The sequence below is a fragment of the Barbus barbus genome, assembly GCF_936440315.1.
Source record: "Barbus barbus genome assembly, chromosome: 1".
Classification (NCBI taxonomy): Eukaryota; Metazoa; Chordata; class Actinopteri; order Cypriniformes; family Cyprinidae; genus Barbus; species Barbus barbus.
This window is the reverse complement of record NC_136729.1, coordinates 13,310,777-13,327,695: the sequence shown is the minus strand read 5'-3', so window position 1 is coordinate 13,327,695 and position 16,919 is coordinate 13,310,777. Positions and strand designations below refer to the sequence as shown.

The following is a 16,919-nucleotide window of genomic DNA, read 5'->3' as shown; positions in this document are numbered from 1 at the left end:
AATGGTCAGTGTACAAAATCTACTAAAAGGGACAGTTCATCCATAAAAGAAAACTGTATCAATTTACTCACCCTCATGTCATTCCAAACCCGAATTGATTTCTTTCTTCTGTAGAACACAAAAAAGGGAAAACTTTATGAATATCCAGCAAGACGGACTTATTACCATGTAGTACTTCGTGACTCACTTTAACGCTTAAAAAAGCACCCAAAAGAGCCCATGTAGCATTTTCCAAATATTCTGATCAGTAAAAGTGTGGTAGCCGCCAGTGCGCTTCTGTGTATGTTTGCAAGTTCACGTGCTTCAGAAGTTCCACACTAGATCCAGAAGTGCAGCAACATTCACAATAGTGAATCTAACAAATAAAGATGACTACATTTACATTTATACATTTGCCAGATGCTTTAATTATTGCATTATGCTTTTTACATTGCATTCAAGGTATAAGTCTTCATGCATTGGAACCCATAACCTTGGCGTTTTTAGCGCCGTGCTGTACTGTTTGAATACACGAATGCCACTTGATAAAAGCAATGAAGTGTACATATACTTTTCTTCACTGCAGTGAATGGTGCAGGTGTGATTAGTCAAATGCACTTCATTGTGAAAATGCTTGTCTTGGCAGGGTAATAATGTAAACAGTTGGCTTGACTTGAATGGGAATAAAAAAAAGAGAAATCTCTTCATTTATCACTTAGCTTGAATGATTACTTTACTAGATGGAACCTATGGTAAAACGTTTATTTGAGATATATTATACAGACAAATCCATCAATGCAAGAAGCATGTTTAAATAGCCTGCAAGTTTTTGCTAGTCATGTTGAGAATTGACATCCAACTACTGAAATTTTGGTATTGTGACAACACTATCCCTTATTTGTGGAAAAGTACTGCAGTACATGGCTTACTGTTTTATTTCAAAACACACACAGAACTGCAGATGCTGTGTAGTAAATGTCCTCATGTTACATGCAGATAAAGCATGAGTGTTTTCTAAATCCGTGTTGAGTGAGTGAGGAGGGATGGTGACTGCTGGAATCCGTGTGTAGGTTTGTGATGTTGTGTTGAATGCAGATGGGGGTTTCACTGCGATGGGGGAAGGGAGAACGTCTGGACGCTGAGTTCACGAGGGTTCAGGGTGTCTTAAAAGTTTTTGTATGCAGACAGACACACACACACAATTTTCACACTCACTCGGACGTGTAAGGTCATATCACTTCCCCGATTTCGCTATGCATATAAACACCTTTACCACAGTTCTGCTGGCTTACTCAATGCGATGACATCAAAACATCACATAAATGAGGGTTTCTTGCATTGTCAGGTTTTTTATAATGAGCTGATTTTTGAACAGCATTGTGTTGTACATGTAAACAATGAACCCACAATGATTTTAAGATGGGATACTGGTGACAGAATGAGTCCACTTGCATACACTACTACTGTTAAAAGTTTGGTTGGTAAGATATTTTAACGATTTTGAAAGAATTTGACCAAAAATGCAGTAAAAACAGTAATATTGTGAAATATTTTTACAATTTAAAATAACTGTTTTCTATTTGGATATACATTTTAAAACATAATTTATTCCTGTTTTGGCAAAGTTAAGTTTTTAGCAGTCATTACTTGAGTCTTAACTGTCACATGAACTGTCTAAACTGCTGATTTGGTGCTTAAAGGCCAGGAACGAAACCTATAAAGATATAGTTGTAAAAATCGTTCTCAATATTAAAGAAAAGCAGAATCCACACAACAACTATAACGATAAAGGCACAGAGAAACGATATCGTTGGAATCACTTTGAGAATAATTTTCTTCCAGCTGATGAACGATAAAAACACTGACACCCAATCAGAATCAATCCTGCTATAACGAGAATTTAATGCAGCAGACGCATGTGAGCTTATAGAACAAACAGACGATATTGTCCGCTGGTGTGGACGCTAATATCGTTATCTTTATAGTTATCATTCTTAGTGTGAATGGGGTTGAAATCAGTTGTGCTGCTAAATATCTTTGCGATACATTTTTTGATGAATAGAACGTTTTTTAAAAAAACATTTAAACAAAACATCATTTCAAACCAAAATCTTTTGTAACATTATAGATGTCTTTACAGCCACTTATGATAAATTTAATGCATCTTTGCTCCATAAAAGTATTACTTTCTTTCTTAAAAAAAAACTACTTACTCCAAACTTTTGAACAGTACTGCACACGGTGACAAAGGGAACGTAAACTGTTGAAATGTTTCAAATAGTGCAGTGCAGATGTATATACACATATAAACACAGAATAATTTTTCTGGGAGCATTTCTTGCAATGAGTCTCCATAAAGACGTCTTTTTGTATAGGCTTATATTTGTGTTTGTTACAAATGTGTATGCGTGTTTCTGTGGTTTGGACTAGTTATAGCTAATGATCCATCTGAGTGAGAAGAACCTAATTAAAACACTATGGAGGACCACACATGACCAGAACCACCCTAAGCTCCCCAGACGGCACTTCTCTCGCTGTCTCTCTCTGGGGCTCGCCGTGGGTGGTGCACGGGGCGGTACTGTAGTTTAGATGCTGGTACCACTCAGACGGGTATACAGTGAGGGCGAAGAATTCATTAACCAAAATACTTACGAGTTTTATGTGAGGCCACACACAGCGCGAGCCACACAGCGGCCACCGCAGCTGCAGTGTGTGCGTGGAAGAGAGCGCATGTCGAGGGTTGTGCGAGCCGGAGATAGAGCAGGCCATCAAAGTGAAATGATAACAGAGCCAGAGTGAGAGGCACAGATAAAGCTTGTGCAGTGCCAACGTTTGGGGGTTAAGAGTGCTGGAAGCAGACCAGCTTTGTCCTTTCAGGCCCCGGGGACTCTGGCACAGGCAGAGCAGGCTGCAGCTCTGGCCCCAGGCCAGGCCACACGCAGGGGCCGTGTGTGCAGGAAAACCCCCGGCTAAAAGGGGATCACCAGGCCACGCAAGACAGACAACGCTGCCCTGCAGCACTAGCACACAACAACAGCTTCCAGTGCGACCAGGTAACAGAGCTAACTATAACTACTATTTATAAATTAATAAAACTGCAGAAGCAACTCTAATGCCAATTGTGTCAAAGCCTCGTTGCAAATCTAGCATAATAATGACAACTTAGGAACTTTCACAAACTTGAACTCTGTAATTTTTCTCATATAAAAAGTTTTAGATATAAAGAATAATTTGCTCTTTATTATTAATTTAAAATGATGTACACTCATATGAGATACTCCAGCTGAATAAAAAACTTTTTTTTCATGGACTGGGTCACCTTATAGCTGTTGACATGCAGAGATCACAATTATTATTCACTTTATATCAAAAGTCAATCTGCAACTTAAATGTCCAAATAAAATGTGGATTAAGCTATTCACAATGTTGCTATGTTTTATACCACCAGCAAAACTATCACCAATAAATTATGAATATACAAAATATCACCCATGAACACTTCACATAAACACAAACAGAGACACAACACACACTCAAAGACATCTGTTCGCTAAGAGCTGGCAATTAATTAATCCTGAAGACAACTGCTTACTGTCCAAGCCCAAGTGTTTCCATTACACTTCAAATTGTCCAAATTCAAATTGCGAATTGAAAAAACGCCTATTGGAAACAACAATTTCGCAAAAAGTCCCATCTATCGCTAAAAAGTTTTTACACTCGCAAGAGGTGGTTTTTCAGGCAATTCAAAAAAAGAATATTTTGCAAAACTGCAATAGAAACTGTTTTTCGCATTTACAGGTCACCCGGTGTACGTAAAAGTCAAATGATAATTCTCCAATATACTATAACCTTCAAGAAACACCTCATACAAGGCCGCTCTCAAGTATAAGGGGCTGTCCTTGCCACTTTGATAACCCCTTATTTACACTGCATTATGGCTCCGAAACAGCCACCGGAACTAATCACGGCCACGAAAGGAAAAAATTAACTATTAGTCGCATAACATCGGTTACTGGAAACACCATCATTTCGCAATAGTTTCATCATCAACATTTATAGAATATTGCAAAAGTTTTACTCAAATCTGTAATGGAAACTAGTGATGGTAAAACCATGGCACTAGATGATTACCATGTGCACAATGGCATTTACATGGTACTCAAAGAATGAATTTACACATGTAAATGTCCAAAAAAATTGGTATTAAGAGTTTTCACTACCTGGAAAATACACATAAAATGTAAAAAATAAATACACACATAAATGAAACAAAAATGGTAACAAGTGTAAAACCAAAACTGACGAGCTACTGCAGAGGTTCCTTTGTCTCAGCTTGTAGGGTGATGGCTTTAATTCCCAGGACTGCTTTCGAACATTAAATGTGTAACTTAATTGCACTATAAGCCACTTCAGAAAAGTGTCTACCAAATGCAAAGTGTATAAATAAAGAAATGCAAGACGATAATGACCCAGAGAAGAGTTTCCCAAATTAGAACTGCTGGGTGTTTATGAGAGTATTGTTACTGTTACAGGGCTCTAGACTCATTCTTCCCACTGGTCGCACGAGCACATCATTTGGTCGCAATTTATTTATTTATTTATTTGATACAGCATTTGATTAATCAATGCACACTGATGAACTTTTATCATAGTTTATAGTTATATGGCAACGAAAGTGTTCAACATTCAACTCGTTCTTTTTCATCGTTATTATTTGTGATTTATATTTTGTGAACAGGAATTCCTGTTTTTGCTTTCACTTTCAAATTCACAATCTTGGTGTCACGCTTTAAAAGAAAAGATAATTGTCTGTTTTGCTTATATCTACACCTTGCACTTTTTAAGACCGAAACAAAAGATGGATTTATTGTTATTCTTAATTACAAAGCACAACAACAATAAAACATTAGGTTACAATGACAAACTATCTTACATAACATTTATTAACAAAAACTAATAAGACGAGGCATGGCAGGACACATCACATGCTGTATTATATAATGACTAATAAATTACAGAATGTTTAGCAAACACTGAGGAATCAAATAATAATAATATAAAAAAATTAAGGAAAGCCTCTATAGCGTAACGTGAGATAAACAGCAAAGATAACAAGCTTCTCAAAACGAAAACAAAAAGAAAAGCTGACAGAACTTGCATGTTTTTTCTACAAGAATACCAACATGTTCACCTTCTCTGGTTTAAAGAAGTGGTCTTTTACTTTAGTTTGAAAACCAAATCCTCCGTTGCGCTCAGTCCACGGCACGCACCTTCGCGCTCGTGCTGACGCAGCAAGTATAAACTATAGGTATAAACCAGGCTCTACCCATGAAGCACTCGCACTGAAAGCGCCTCTCTTCACGTGATCAGTGAAATCTGACTCCTGCTATAACGTGCTGCGGCTGGCAGCGTGCGCTGTATGAAGCAGACGCTGTATGAAGCAGACGCTGTATGAAGCAGACGCTGTATGAAGCAGACGCTGTATGAAGCAGACGCTGTGGAGCAGCGCAGACCAGGTACTCGCACAAGTGCGACCACGTAAAATTTTTACTCGCACACTCTCAAGAAATGGTCTAAAACTTTTGGTCGCAGTCTAGAGCCCTGTGTTAACTAAAACCAGACCGTATTAAAAATTGTAAATGACAAAGTTGAAATAAAATAATTAAATAAATCATTAAAATATACAATTAAAAACTGGCCTTGAAATAAATTAAAGTACTAAAATGACTGAAATGAAAACTGAACCCCCCCCCCCTAAAAATAAAATAAAAATAATAATAAATGAAAGCTATGTGTGTGTGTGTATATATATATATATATATATATATATATATATATATATATATATATATATATATATATATATATATATATATATATATATATATATATATATGAATAATTATAGAAATAAATATCAAATTATAAAAATAAAAATAATTCAATGATAATTGAAAAAATACAAATAAAAGCTAATTAAAATATGAATAAGTACTATACAATTAAATGATTAATAATTAAATAACACTGGTGTTTAGTTTATAAAAATATAATAATTAATAAAATCATTCAAACATGCAATTTTAAAAAAAGAATTTTCCAAATTAAAACACATACTAAAAAGTGATCTATTTATTTGTCCACGTCATGTGACCACTAACTAACATCAGAGAACTGTGAACATGCAAATGTGTATTTAATTTACTGAAATATTAACTTTAAATCTCAGGGGTACTTCATGTTTATATTTTAGGTCAAAGGAGTTCGGCTGACAAAACAGTTTGGGGATCGCTATTCTCATGCCATGATGCTGACACAAAATTGTCAAAAAGACAAAAATACCACATATAATTTTGCATACAAATAACTATAAATAATGGCCAGTAAGTCATTCTTGATTTTCAAGCATAAGTCAAAATCATAAGTGGATGGTTACTTCCGTGTCTGAAATTCAGATCCCACAATTTCAATTGAAACACTGTTTGTCTGTCTGTCCCTCTATTTCAGTTACTTCCTCTCTCCTTTTCTCTCTCATCCACAATATCTTTGTGCAGGAGGGTATAACAGCCAGTAGCCATTTTTTCCTTTGACAGAAGCCGCCCATAATTCCATAGGCACTATTTTCATGATGGGAGTGCCAATAGTGTCCGTGTACTGTTGCTTGGAATTACATCATCGCATTGCATGTTACTGCTCTGGGATTTTAGGACAAATGAGTGTTTATGAGTCTGTGCATGTGTGTGTGTGTGTGTGTGTGTGTGTGTATAAGGATTAATGCTTTGTGCCTGGGCAAGTGACCTCTGCATTGAATAGACAAACCAAAGGGATCAAGTTACCCCATTTCCCCCATTTTCTCCTGCTCTGTCTCTCCGTCTCTGTCGGGTGTAGGGTTTCTCCAGGCTCCAGACAGAGGCACTAATAGGGCCCTTACCCCCAGACACCAACAACACAAGGGACAGAGAGACAGACAGAGCGAGAGAGATGTGGGGCGTGTGTGTGAGATGGAAGGAAAGTGTGTAATTGATGGCACACCTGCATGCTATCAGTAAAAACGAGAGCCCTGAGTGTGTGCTAAAAGAAGAGAAACAAGAGATGGAGACGCGTGTGTGCGTGCACGCGTGCCTGTGTTCCGGGAACTTGTGCGACATATAGAGCATTTTGAATGCAAAAATGCATGTGCAACATGCATGTTCACGTTCCTTTTATCATGTTTACTACAAGCTACAAAAATAAGGTTGCTGCTGCAGATACAAACTAACAACAGATCCACTTCCTGACAAACATTTTACCCGCTCCTACAACTGCTTTTTCAAGATGTTCTATATCTCATGGGGCGCCCCTCATGTGTACCCCACCCCCAAATCCCTCGCGACCCCTTAAGAGTCCCTGACAAAGCAAACTCCTCCTACACGACCCCTATAACCCCACAAACAGCCAAAGTTATTATTAATGACATCAGCATGGTACTAGGGAGCTAAACTACTTATCAAAACTACTAAACTTACTAAAACTACAATCAACATAACACACAGTAAATCAAATGAAACAGTAAAGGTAGTAAAACACGCGTGGAAAACTAGGGATGCACCAGTGTATCAGCCAATAATCTGTATTGGCCAAAAAAGCAAAAACAGCCGTGAATGTATCGAGTTAATCAAAAGAGGGCGAAAAGACTGCATCTCGTGTGTGAAGAAAATATCTCCTGTGTAGAATTTAGGGCTGTTTAAGTTAACAGGATTGATAACAACATTGATAATAATAATAAGAAATTATTATTCAGCACCAAATCAGCATTTTAAAATGTTTCTGAAGGGTGGTATGACAGTGAAGACTATGCGAAAAAAACAGCTTTGCCATAACAGGAATAAACTACATTAAGTCACGTGTTTTGGAGGACGTGTGGCTTTGGAGAGTGATTTGCAGGGAGGGTGGGATCTTATGCTTTCATAGCTAGCCTGCTCTTGCTTGCCTCTCTGAAATCACCTACACTACCCTTTACCCAAATATTACAGTTTTTTCCTGTATCATTCATCAAAGGAATGCACATTTAGTAAGCATGACTTTCAAAAACATTACAAACATCTGTGTGAGGATTCAGGTCTTGGTTACATCTCAATCCAGGAGGTCTGAGCGATCAGACTGTCATCCATCTCAAATGTGTCTTGAATAACATTTACTCGAGCAAGCAGTTACCAAGAATAAATACGCATTACGATGGAACCATTACAAACAAACCTAGCTACCAAAATAGTACAAGATGCACCTAAACACACAGAAAATGTAAATCCCACAGAGGAAAGTAGTGAAGAGTTCACAGAACATGCCGTAGGCTATATAATGTCTAATTGTATAATTCGAAGGTTTGTGGCATTCGGCAACTTATACTTCTATATGCCTCTCTATATCTGCTGGGCAAACAGACTGTGCACATATGCACATAAAAACACACACACACACACACACTGCAGAGAAAAGGGGGAGGAGTGTAGGTTAACATGTCTAGATAAAACAGTTACAAAAGACTCAAACTGGTTCTGTACGTGTGATTAATGGTTACAGTATCTCAGGTAAGTGTGTGGGAGTGTTTGAGACCTCTATATGTGCCGAGGTCAGCAGCTACAGCACAACATCACAAATGAACCAGAGACACACTGAGAGATACTTCTGTGTTTACATGTGAGAGTGAAGTAATCTGGTGACAGCTTGAAAGGAAGGAAAATAAAGTGCTTTCATCGGGCACATTGTATAGTTTAAGCAGTGAGCCCCTCTCGCTTTTTAAGCCACACACAGACACACACACACACACACAAATCTAAGCACTGCCACAAACTGTTCTCAGGTGCTACAGTTTGCAATCAAAAGTCAAAGATTATCTGAGCAATGATATTGATTGTATATCTCTGTACTTTTACTGTAAGTCAGCAATTGTCTAGTTTGTTTCCTATATAGGGATGCTCAATATTTTTGTCTTCACTTATTGGACTGACAGTATTTTTACATAAAGATTGCCTTTGACGATATCTAACACTCAGATAAAGTAATCTAATCTAATTAATAATATTGTTAAATGCAATCCTTCTCACAATGAATATCAATTTTTCAAACTTCAAACTAATTTTTCAAACAAAATAAATGCTTTTTGAGCACCAAATTAGCATATTTAAATGATTTATGAAGGATTATGTGACAACGAAGACACTGAAGTTACTGGAATAGGCTAATGGCTGCTGAAAATTCAGCTTCTCCATCACAAGAATAAATTGCAAGAATAACTGAATTAATAATTTATTATTGTAAAATATATTAAAATAGACAACAGTTATTTAAATAATTTCCACAATATTACTGTTTTCACCGTATTTTTGATCAAAAAATGCAATCTTGGTGAGCATAACTGACTTCTTTCAGAAACATTAAAAGGTAAATGTTTTTAGGCTGACCTAAAAACATGAAAGGTAGCGTACACCGTGTTCCTATGATCTGAAATTCAGCTGTAGAATTAAAAATTATATATTGATATACTGATACAATTAAAGCTGCAGTCTGGAACTTTTGGTGCTCTGGCGGTTAATAAACCGAACTGTGTGCGTCTTGCGGAAGAATATTGTAGCCGGAACTACTTCTCTCTGTTTATGTCTATGACGAATCACGCAGGTACTGGGCTACTCTGTAGCGGTTCCACCAGTACTAGTCTGACAAAGTCTGAATATAAAAACTTATTACAGGTGTACCATAGTGATTAAGGATAAGCCAAAAACACGGTTTGGAAAATGGATTCGTGATGTACTCGCTTATTATATGAATTTCGTAAATTTAGAACAAAAAAGTTACGAACTGCAGCTTTAAATATTGATTTTAGTTTTAATGTTATATTGTTAAGACAAAGTAATTGCCAGCTTCTTATTGGTATTCACATGCATTTTAATCTCAGTGCATCCATAATATTTTTATAAGTTGACAGAAACGCTGCAAATTCAAGCTTGCCATATTGTGATCTGTTATGAATCACATGACATGAGGGTGAGTAAATGATGACAGAATGGGTGAACTAACACTACCCAATGAAAACATCACCGAGCACTCCACTAAATCTACTGAGCAACACATTTTTTTCCACTGGAATTAGAACCCACAACTAAAAGCTTTTTGGTTTTTGATTCTTCGTGTTGTGGCTGTTTTATAGCAGCAGTCTACGTGTCATATAATCCTGATGAAACAGCAGCAGAATGTTCTATATCATGTGTTTATGAGTAGAACTTCGACTTGTATTTGAGAGAGAAATCCAACATTTCTGAACTCACGGACTCGAATGAGCTCTCTATACAAGAGAGCATCCTCCAGAAACAACCTGGAAAAATATCTGCCATTCACACATAGCTATGCAGAATGTGCCATACAAACGATGGAGACAGAACGGTCTCGCCACACAACTAGACTTTAGCTACTGCTGAACAAAAAGCCAGACAAAGAGAAGCAGAATGAATCTCAGACAGTTTTAAGAGAAAAAAACGAGAGAGTGTGTGTGTGTGTGGTGGGGGTGGGGGGTCACCTGAGAAAAAGAGAGAATGTGAGAGCAGACAGATGAAAGAAACATTACACACATAGCCTGTCTTCTGTAGTTCACATGCTTCTAGTCAATTTGCCCTCGACTGCAGGGACCCCGTCCTTCACAGACCTTTATTACACACAGGCACAACACACAACACACACACTTTTCTCCTTTCCATTTTAGACACTCGTTTTCACTCCCTTCATCTCCCTCTCGCTCTGTGAGATGCAATAAAATGAGCAAGAAGTCAAATAATGGCCTGCCACAGCAGTCAGAGCACAAATACTCAAAAATAAAAACAGCCCTGGTAATGCAGAGAGTGAGATCAAATGAAGAGTCATTTTCTGGAGTTTGCAACATTGACACTCAATTAAATAAAGTCCTGCAAAAGCAAAAAAACAAAACCTCCGTCTGTTTGATCTATCAATCCATCTATATATCTATTTGTCTGTCTATATATCTACCTATTGTCTGGTTCGTATGGAAGAAAGTACTGTTCCAGAGTGCCGTCACTGAATGACAACTGCACATGCTAGTCTGTCAATCAAACTGCAGGTAGAGCAAGAAAAGAATGATTTATTCTCTTAAACTGTCACTTAGTTTCATCCGCATGCACTGAGGCACAGACACACACACACACCTGCACATCCTTCACTCTCACAATTGTTAATTGCCATCCTGTCTCTCCTGTGAACCTCTTCTCGCTACTCTTCCTCTTCCTGTTGCATTCTCTCCGTCTCTCCATCTGGGAGGAGGAGCGGAGAGAGAGATAGAGAGAGAGAGAGGACTGCATTATGCGTTTCTGCTCTTCAGGAAAAAATAAAAAAAACAAAAACAAGAAAGAGTAAAAATAACAGAGAAAGTGTTCATCTCTGTCTGTACACGTCAAGAGACTGTATGTTAGTACAGGCTCAAGATTGCATGTGTGCGCGACTAACTTTGATCAAAGCAAGCTATATTTTACAGTACCGGATATTTTTATCCTTGTACCACGCAGTGTGTTATAGAGGATGTGTGTGTATGAGTGCTTTGTGTGGATTTCCACACACATAATATGAAGTTTCAAGGTCTTATGAAACAGATTAGAGTTTTCTATGAATAAATGGCAAGCAATTAGAGATCACAAAGTCTGAGTCAAATCAGTCTACTTGTTGTTCGCCGTTATATTGATCTTTTTCTTTGTATGTGACTGACATACATGTACTGCTTGTATCTACCTGAATGGTGAAAAATCTCAAGATTACAACAATATCATAAATGTTACTTCTTTTACTCAAGTTACTTGAAAAGCCTGTCTTTGCAGAGCTGGTGCACAGCAGAATTAGGATTTGTTTCATATTTGGTGAAGCTGGCATTACTGATTTTGTTATTTCCCTGTTTAATACAATTAAGCTGCTTTGAAGCCATATAAATAAAGCTGACTTAACTTAAAAACTGTATTTTTCAGTTAACGTGAATGCACATTCTCAGTCGAAAATGTATTAGGATATATTACCTAAAATATGGGATTTCTATTCCTAAAGCAAAAAAAAAAAAAAAAAGCTCTGTGTATGTGTGTTTGAGAAATGAGTTATGCAACCTGATCTGCATTGGTATTACAGAGGAACTCACTGACCCAGAGTACAGTAATGCATTTATTCAGTCTACACCTTATTAGCCTGCCGCACACAACTTCACGTAACTAATCACAGAAATCAGAGTAAATCTCAATCTTCAAATGCTAAAAATATTCTCAAACTCCATTTGTACAATAGTAGGCAACTAGAAAACAAGAAAAGAACGGAGGGCACACACACAGTAATAAGAGCTTACACAGCTGGGTCTGTGCCAGGAGCGATGGAGAGAGAAAGAGAGAGGGGGGGTGTGGGGTGGAGTTGAGTGCTTTGATCTAATCTACTGTATCTCATCAACGCACTCTCCACTTCAAGCTTTAACACTCCTCCTAGTGTTATTGTTTTCAGATGGATCAACATACACACAGAGGATTATGGTAATGTCTGTGTATTTATGTAGTGTAAGAGAGAAACTGGAATCTTACATTAGCAGAAATTGATTCCAAGGGGAAAGCTTGCATTAAAGAGAGTGGCTAATATAACAAAAGAACTATGAGAAAAGGCTTCTTGGGGAAAAAAGCGAACAATTAGAAACATAACGATTCAACTATTTCCCAGTTACCGCGGTCTTATCTAACATAGTTTTAGTTAAGCTTTATTCTGTTAGAGCCACAGTCTAATGAACAGTGATAGAACAGCACTTCGGGCAACCCAAGTTTGAGTTCCCAACTTTAGGTCTCTTCACAATGCTGTTCGCCCCCTCTCTGCTATTGCTTATTATCTTTCCTCAAACTGTCCAATAAAGGAAAATGTGCTACCCTCTATGCTCATTCAGATTCAGTTAAATCTGATTGTTGCATAGAACTGAATAAAAAATAATATATTGATATTTGAAATTAATATATTTTCTGTCAAATTGTATTGTTTTACTACCAATTAAAGTGTGGTTATTTTATTGGCTTGAGTTAAATTAAGAAGTCTTACAAAATTATTTTACATTATTTAATAAAATAATAAATAATTATTAAAAAGCATTTTAGTTTCAGTTTTCGGCCAAATCCATCCAAAATTTTAATTTCAGTGCGTCCCTAGATATAGTATATAACACATGTAAAATTTATGAACATACTAACATACTGGACTAAATATACAGAATACTGGTGTTAATCAAAAGTCCAAATCTGAAGACAAAAGAAGGCTTTGTAAAGAGACAATATTATGTTTATATTAACCTCAAAATGAAAATGTAAATTACTGGGGTTAGGGTTAATCTAGTGTAATTTTAATTTAAGAACAATACAGGTCAACAGGAAGTCCCCTTTTTGGTTGCTAATTACATATGTGCGCTTTTGTTCTGGAGAGGAGTGTGTGAGGCCGCTGGTTTGGGATCAGTGCATGAAGAGGGTAACTGAGGGGAACTTTGCCTACGTGATACTCTGTGCCTAGCTCTGAACACACACACACACACACACACACATAGAGTATGGCTATACCATTATATTCCCACGAGAAACTAAACACAAGTACACGTTTACAGAGACACACACAAATGCTGAGCCAAAACAATTCTGCACATCACACACACACACACATACACACTTATACACAGCATCAGAGCTCTACACACCAAAGAGCAACATGAAATATTTAGTGAATTTTTCAACATGTGCTCTATTCCCCCAGCACGTGTAGAAGTGCAAAAACAGAGAGAGAGAGAGACAGGAAGGAGGAAACGGGAGGGGGAGATGGAGTCAATGAGTGCAATGGGAAAGCAAGAGTGAGAGAGAGAAAATCCAGCTGACTCTTTTCCAAGCAACTCCCCCTAGCAACAGCCCTCGCTCAGTCTGTGCCCTATTGGCCGGCTGACAGCCCGCGTCACAATCCCATGCAGGACAATCAGCCAATGAGATGTCGTAATGGGCCTGAGCTGTAGGGAAAGCTAAGTTTTTTGGATTCCAGGTTCACTATGGCAAAAGAAGCCTGGCCCTGACTTAAAGGTACCCTGCAAAAACACACAAAGTAACAAACCAAAACATACGGCTAGCAGTGGACACAGGGACTGTTGCTCCTTTAAGTCTGCCTGATCTCCAGCAGACCTGCACAGAAACAGATATAGTGACAGCCCCAAAAACTATGTGGATACTTAAGCTGCACTTGGATAACAACATATCAAACCAAGTGGTGTTTGCACATATGATGCTAGATCTTTTCTCAGAACTTCACTTTTCTTAGCCATTTCTTTTCACTGACTGTGAAATAACTGGTCCCAACATGATTTTTAACTAGGGTGACCACCATACGGTGCCATTTTCCGGGGACACGTTCTGGCCAGGATTTCTATATGCACGTACGGTCACCTTATTTTTAACGGATGTCTACAGTTAGGTATCCTAAAATTCACACAGGTGTAGTTCATCACATTAACCATGTACATGAACCAGAAACATGTGTTTTGTCTCAATTATGATCAACAAATATAAAAAAAATAAAAATAAATTGAAAATGCAAAGTTTTTGTAAAAAAAAGGTTTGACTTGAAAGAAGTGCAATTACCAAGAGCAATGTGACATTTTGTGATTTTTTCCACCTGATTTGGTTTTTCATGTTTTGTTTTGTTCCTGCCTTGTTAAACTGCTTTAAATGACTTTTTTCCACATCAGTCTACACTCCATACACCATAATGGTCAAGCAAAAAAAAAAAAAAAACAGGTTTTTAACATCTTTGCAAATTTATTAAAAATAAAAAACTTAAATGATTCCATTGCATAAGTACTCATACCCTTATCTGGGACAGTTGAAATTGAGCTCAGAAGCATACATATTGCTTGTAGGTGTAACTAGACTTTGAGTGAAGGTAACCTGTGGCAAATTCAATTGAATGGGTATGGTTTGGAAAGGCACATATGTCTTAATAATAGGTCGCACAGCTGATAATGCATATCAGAGCAAAAACCAAGCCCAGGGGGCAAAGGAACAGTCTGTAGAGCTCAGAAACAGGTTTATGTCAAGCCACACATCTGGAGAAAAGTTCTGAAAAAAACTCTGCTTCACTGAAGGGTTACAGAAGCATGTAGTCTCTGTTACCCTTAATGGAAGAAGTTTGAAACAACTAGGATTCTTCTTAGAGCTGGCCTCCTGGCCAAACAGAGAAGGGCTTTGGTGACCAAGAATCTAATGGTCACTCTAGTTGAGCTCCATGATCATATAGGCAGATTGTAGAAATCTACAGAAGGACAAACATCACTGCAACACTCCACCAATCTGAGCTTTATGGCGGTGTGGCAAGACTCCATCCTCTCTTCAGGTAAGACACATGAAAACACACTTGGAATGTGCAAAAAAAATCACCTAAAGGACCCTCAGACTCTGAGAAACAATATTCTCTGGTCTGATGAACCTCAATTCTAAGCATCATTTGAAGGAAACCAGCTCTGCTCATCACCTGCAGAGTACCATCCCAAAAGTAAAGTGTGCTGGTAGCAGCCTCATGCTGTGGGGCTGTTTTTCAGCAGCAGGGACTGAGGGACTCAAGAGTAGAAGAAAAGCTTAATGCACCAAAATATTGAGATAGCCTTAATGAAAACCCAGTCCAGAGCATTCAGAACCTCAGACTGGGCAGAAGGCAACAGGACAATGACCCTAAGCAAGAGTGGCTTATAGACAATTCTGTGAATGTCCTTGAGTGGCCGAGCCAGAGCCTGAGCTTGAACCCAATGAAATATTTCTGGAGAAACCTGAAAATGTGCATCTACCCCCATCCAACCTGACAAAGCTTGAGAGATGAAGAGGTGAGGTGAAGAATGGCAGATAATTGCCATATGCTGAGCAAAGCTTGTCGCATCAAACAAAAAAGACTTGAGACTGTAAAGGTGCTTCAGCTAAATATTTAGTTCAGGGTATGAATACTTATGCAATGTACTTATTTGAGTTTTTTTATATTAAATAAATTTACGAATCTGTGACAATTCTGTTTTTGCTTTGTCAATATGGTGTATGGAGTGTGATGTGGAAAAAAAAAGTAATTTAAAGCAGTTTAAAATAAGGCAGCAACATAAAATGTGAAAACAATGAAGGGGTATAAATACTTTTGCAAGGCACTGTAAATTATTTGAACAGGTTTCCTACACTTTTTGACTAATGAGTATTGAATATTCATGACTTTACTAGCTGGTTTTTAATTACTGTGTGCACAAATAAATTAGGGTTGCAAAACATTCAAAATAAAAGTTTATGTTTACATACTATATGTGTGTGTGTGTGTGTGTGCTGTGTATATGTATTATGCATTTGTAAATACACACACATACATGTATATATTAAGGAAAAATATGCTAGATTTATATATAAAATATAAATGTATACACATTTTTTTTAAACGTATACATATATGTGTGTACTTATATACATAATAAATATACACAGTACACACACACACACACACATGTAAACAAACTTTTATTTTGAATGCAATTAATCGTGATTAATCGTTTTGCAGCCCTAGAATATATACAGTTTATAATTTTATAAATATTATTTATATTCTAGCTTTATTTATTACAATTTTAATAAATAGAAAAACTAGCAACAAAAATCTCAACGGAGAAACTATAGCAATTAACATTAAATAAAAAAAATAAGTTTTTATATACTGCACAGTGGCATATATCAGAATAATAGTGATAGCTGAATGTTTTTTAATCTTTCAGTCTCATAACCACATACAGACATGTTACAGCTCATAATGTCATCAACATGCTGAATGTTGCATCATAAAGAGTTGAATCATGGCACTCAACAACAACATCAAACTCCAAAACTAACTCCACCAATCCAGGCCGT

At 37.2% G+C, this 16,919-nt stretch overlaps 1 protein-coding gene across 1 annotated transcript in view; it reads right to left on the bottom strand.

Annotated features, from left to right (window-relative positions):
* The window catches only part of LOC306872114 (uncharacterized protein), an 85,399-nt gene that overhangs the window by 55,311 nt on the left and 13,169 nt on the right, over positions 1 to 16,919 (bottom strand). The window contains exon 3 of the mRNA XM_079420517.1: positions 72 to 108. The gene's annotated coding sequence lies outside the window, so the exon portion shown is untranslated. The remainder of the gene's footprint in view (positions 1 to 71; positions 109 to 16,919) is intronic.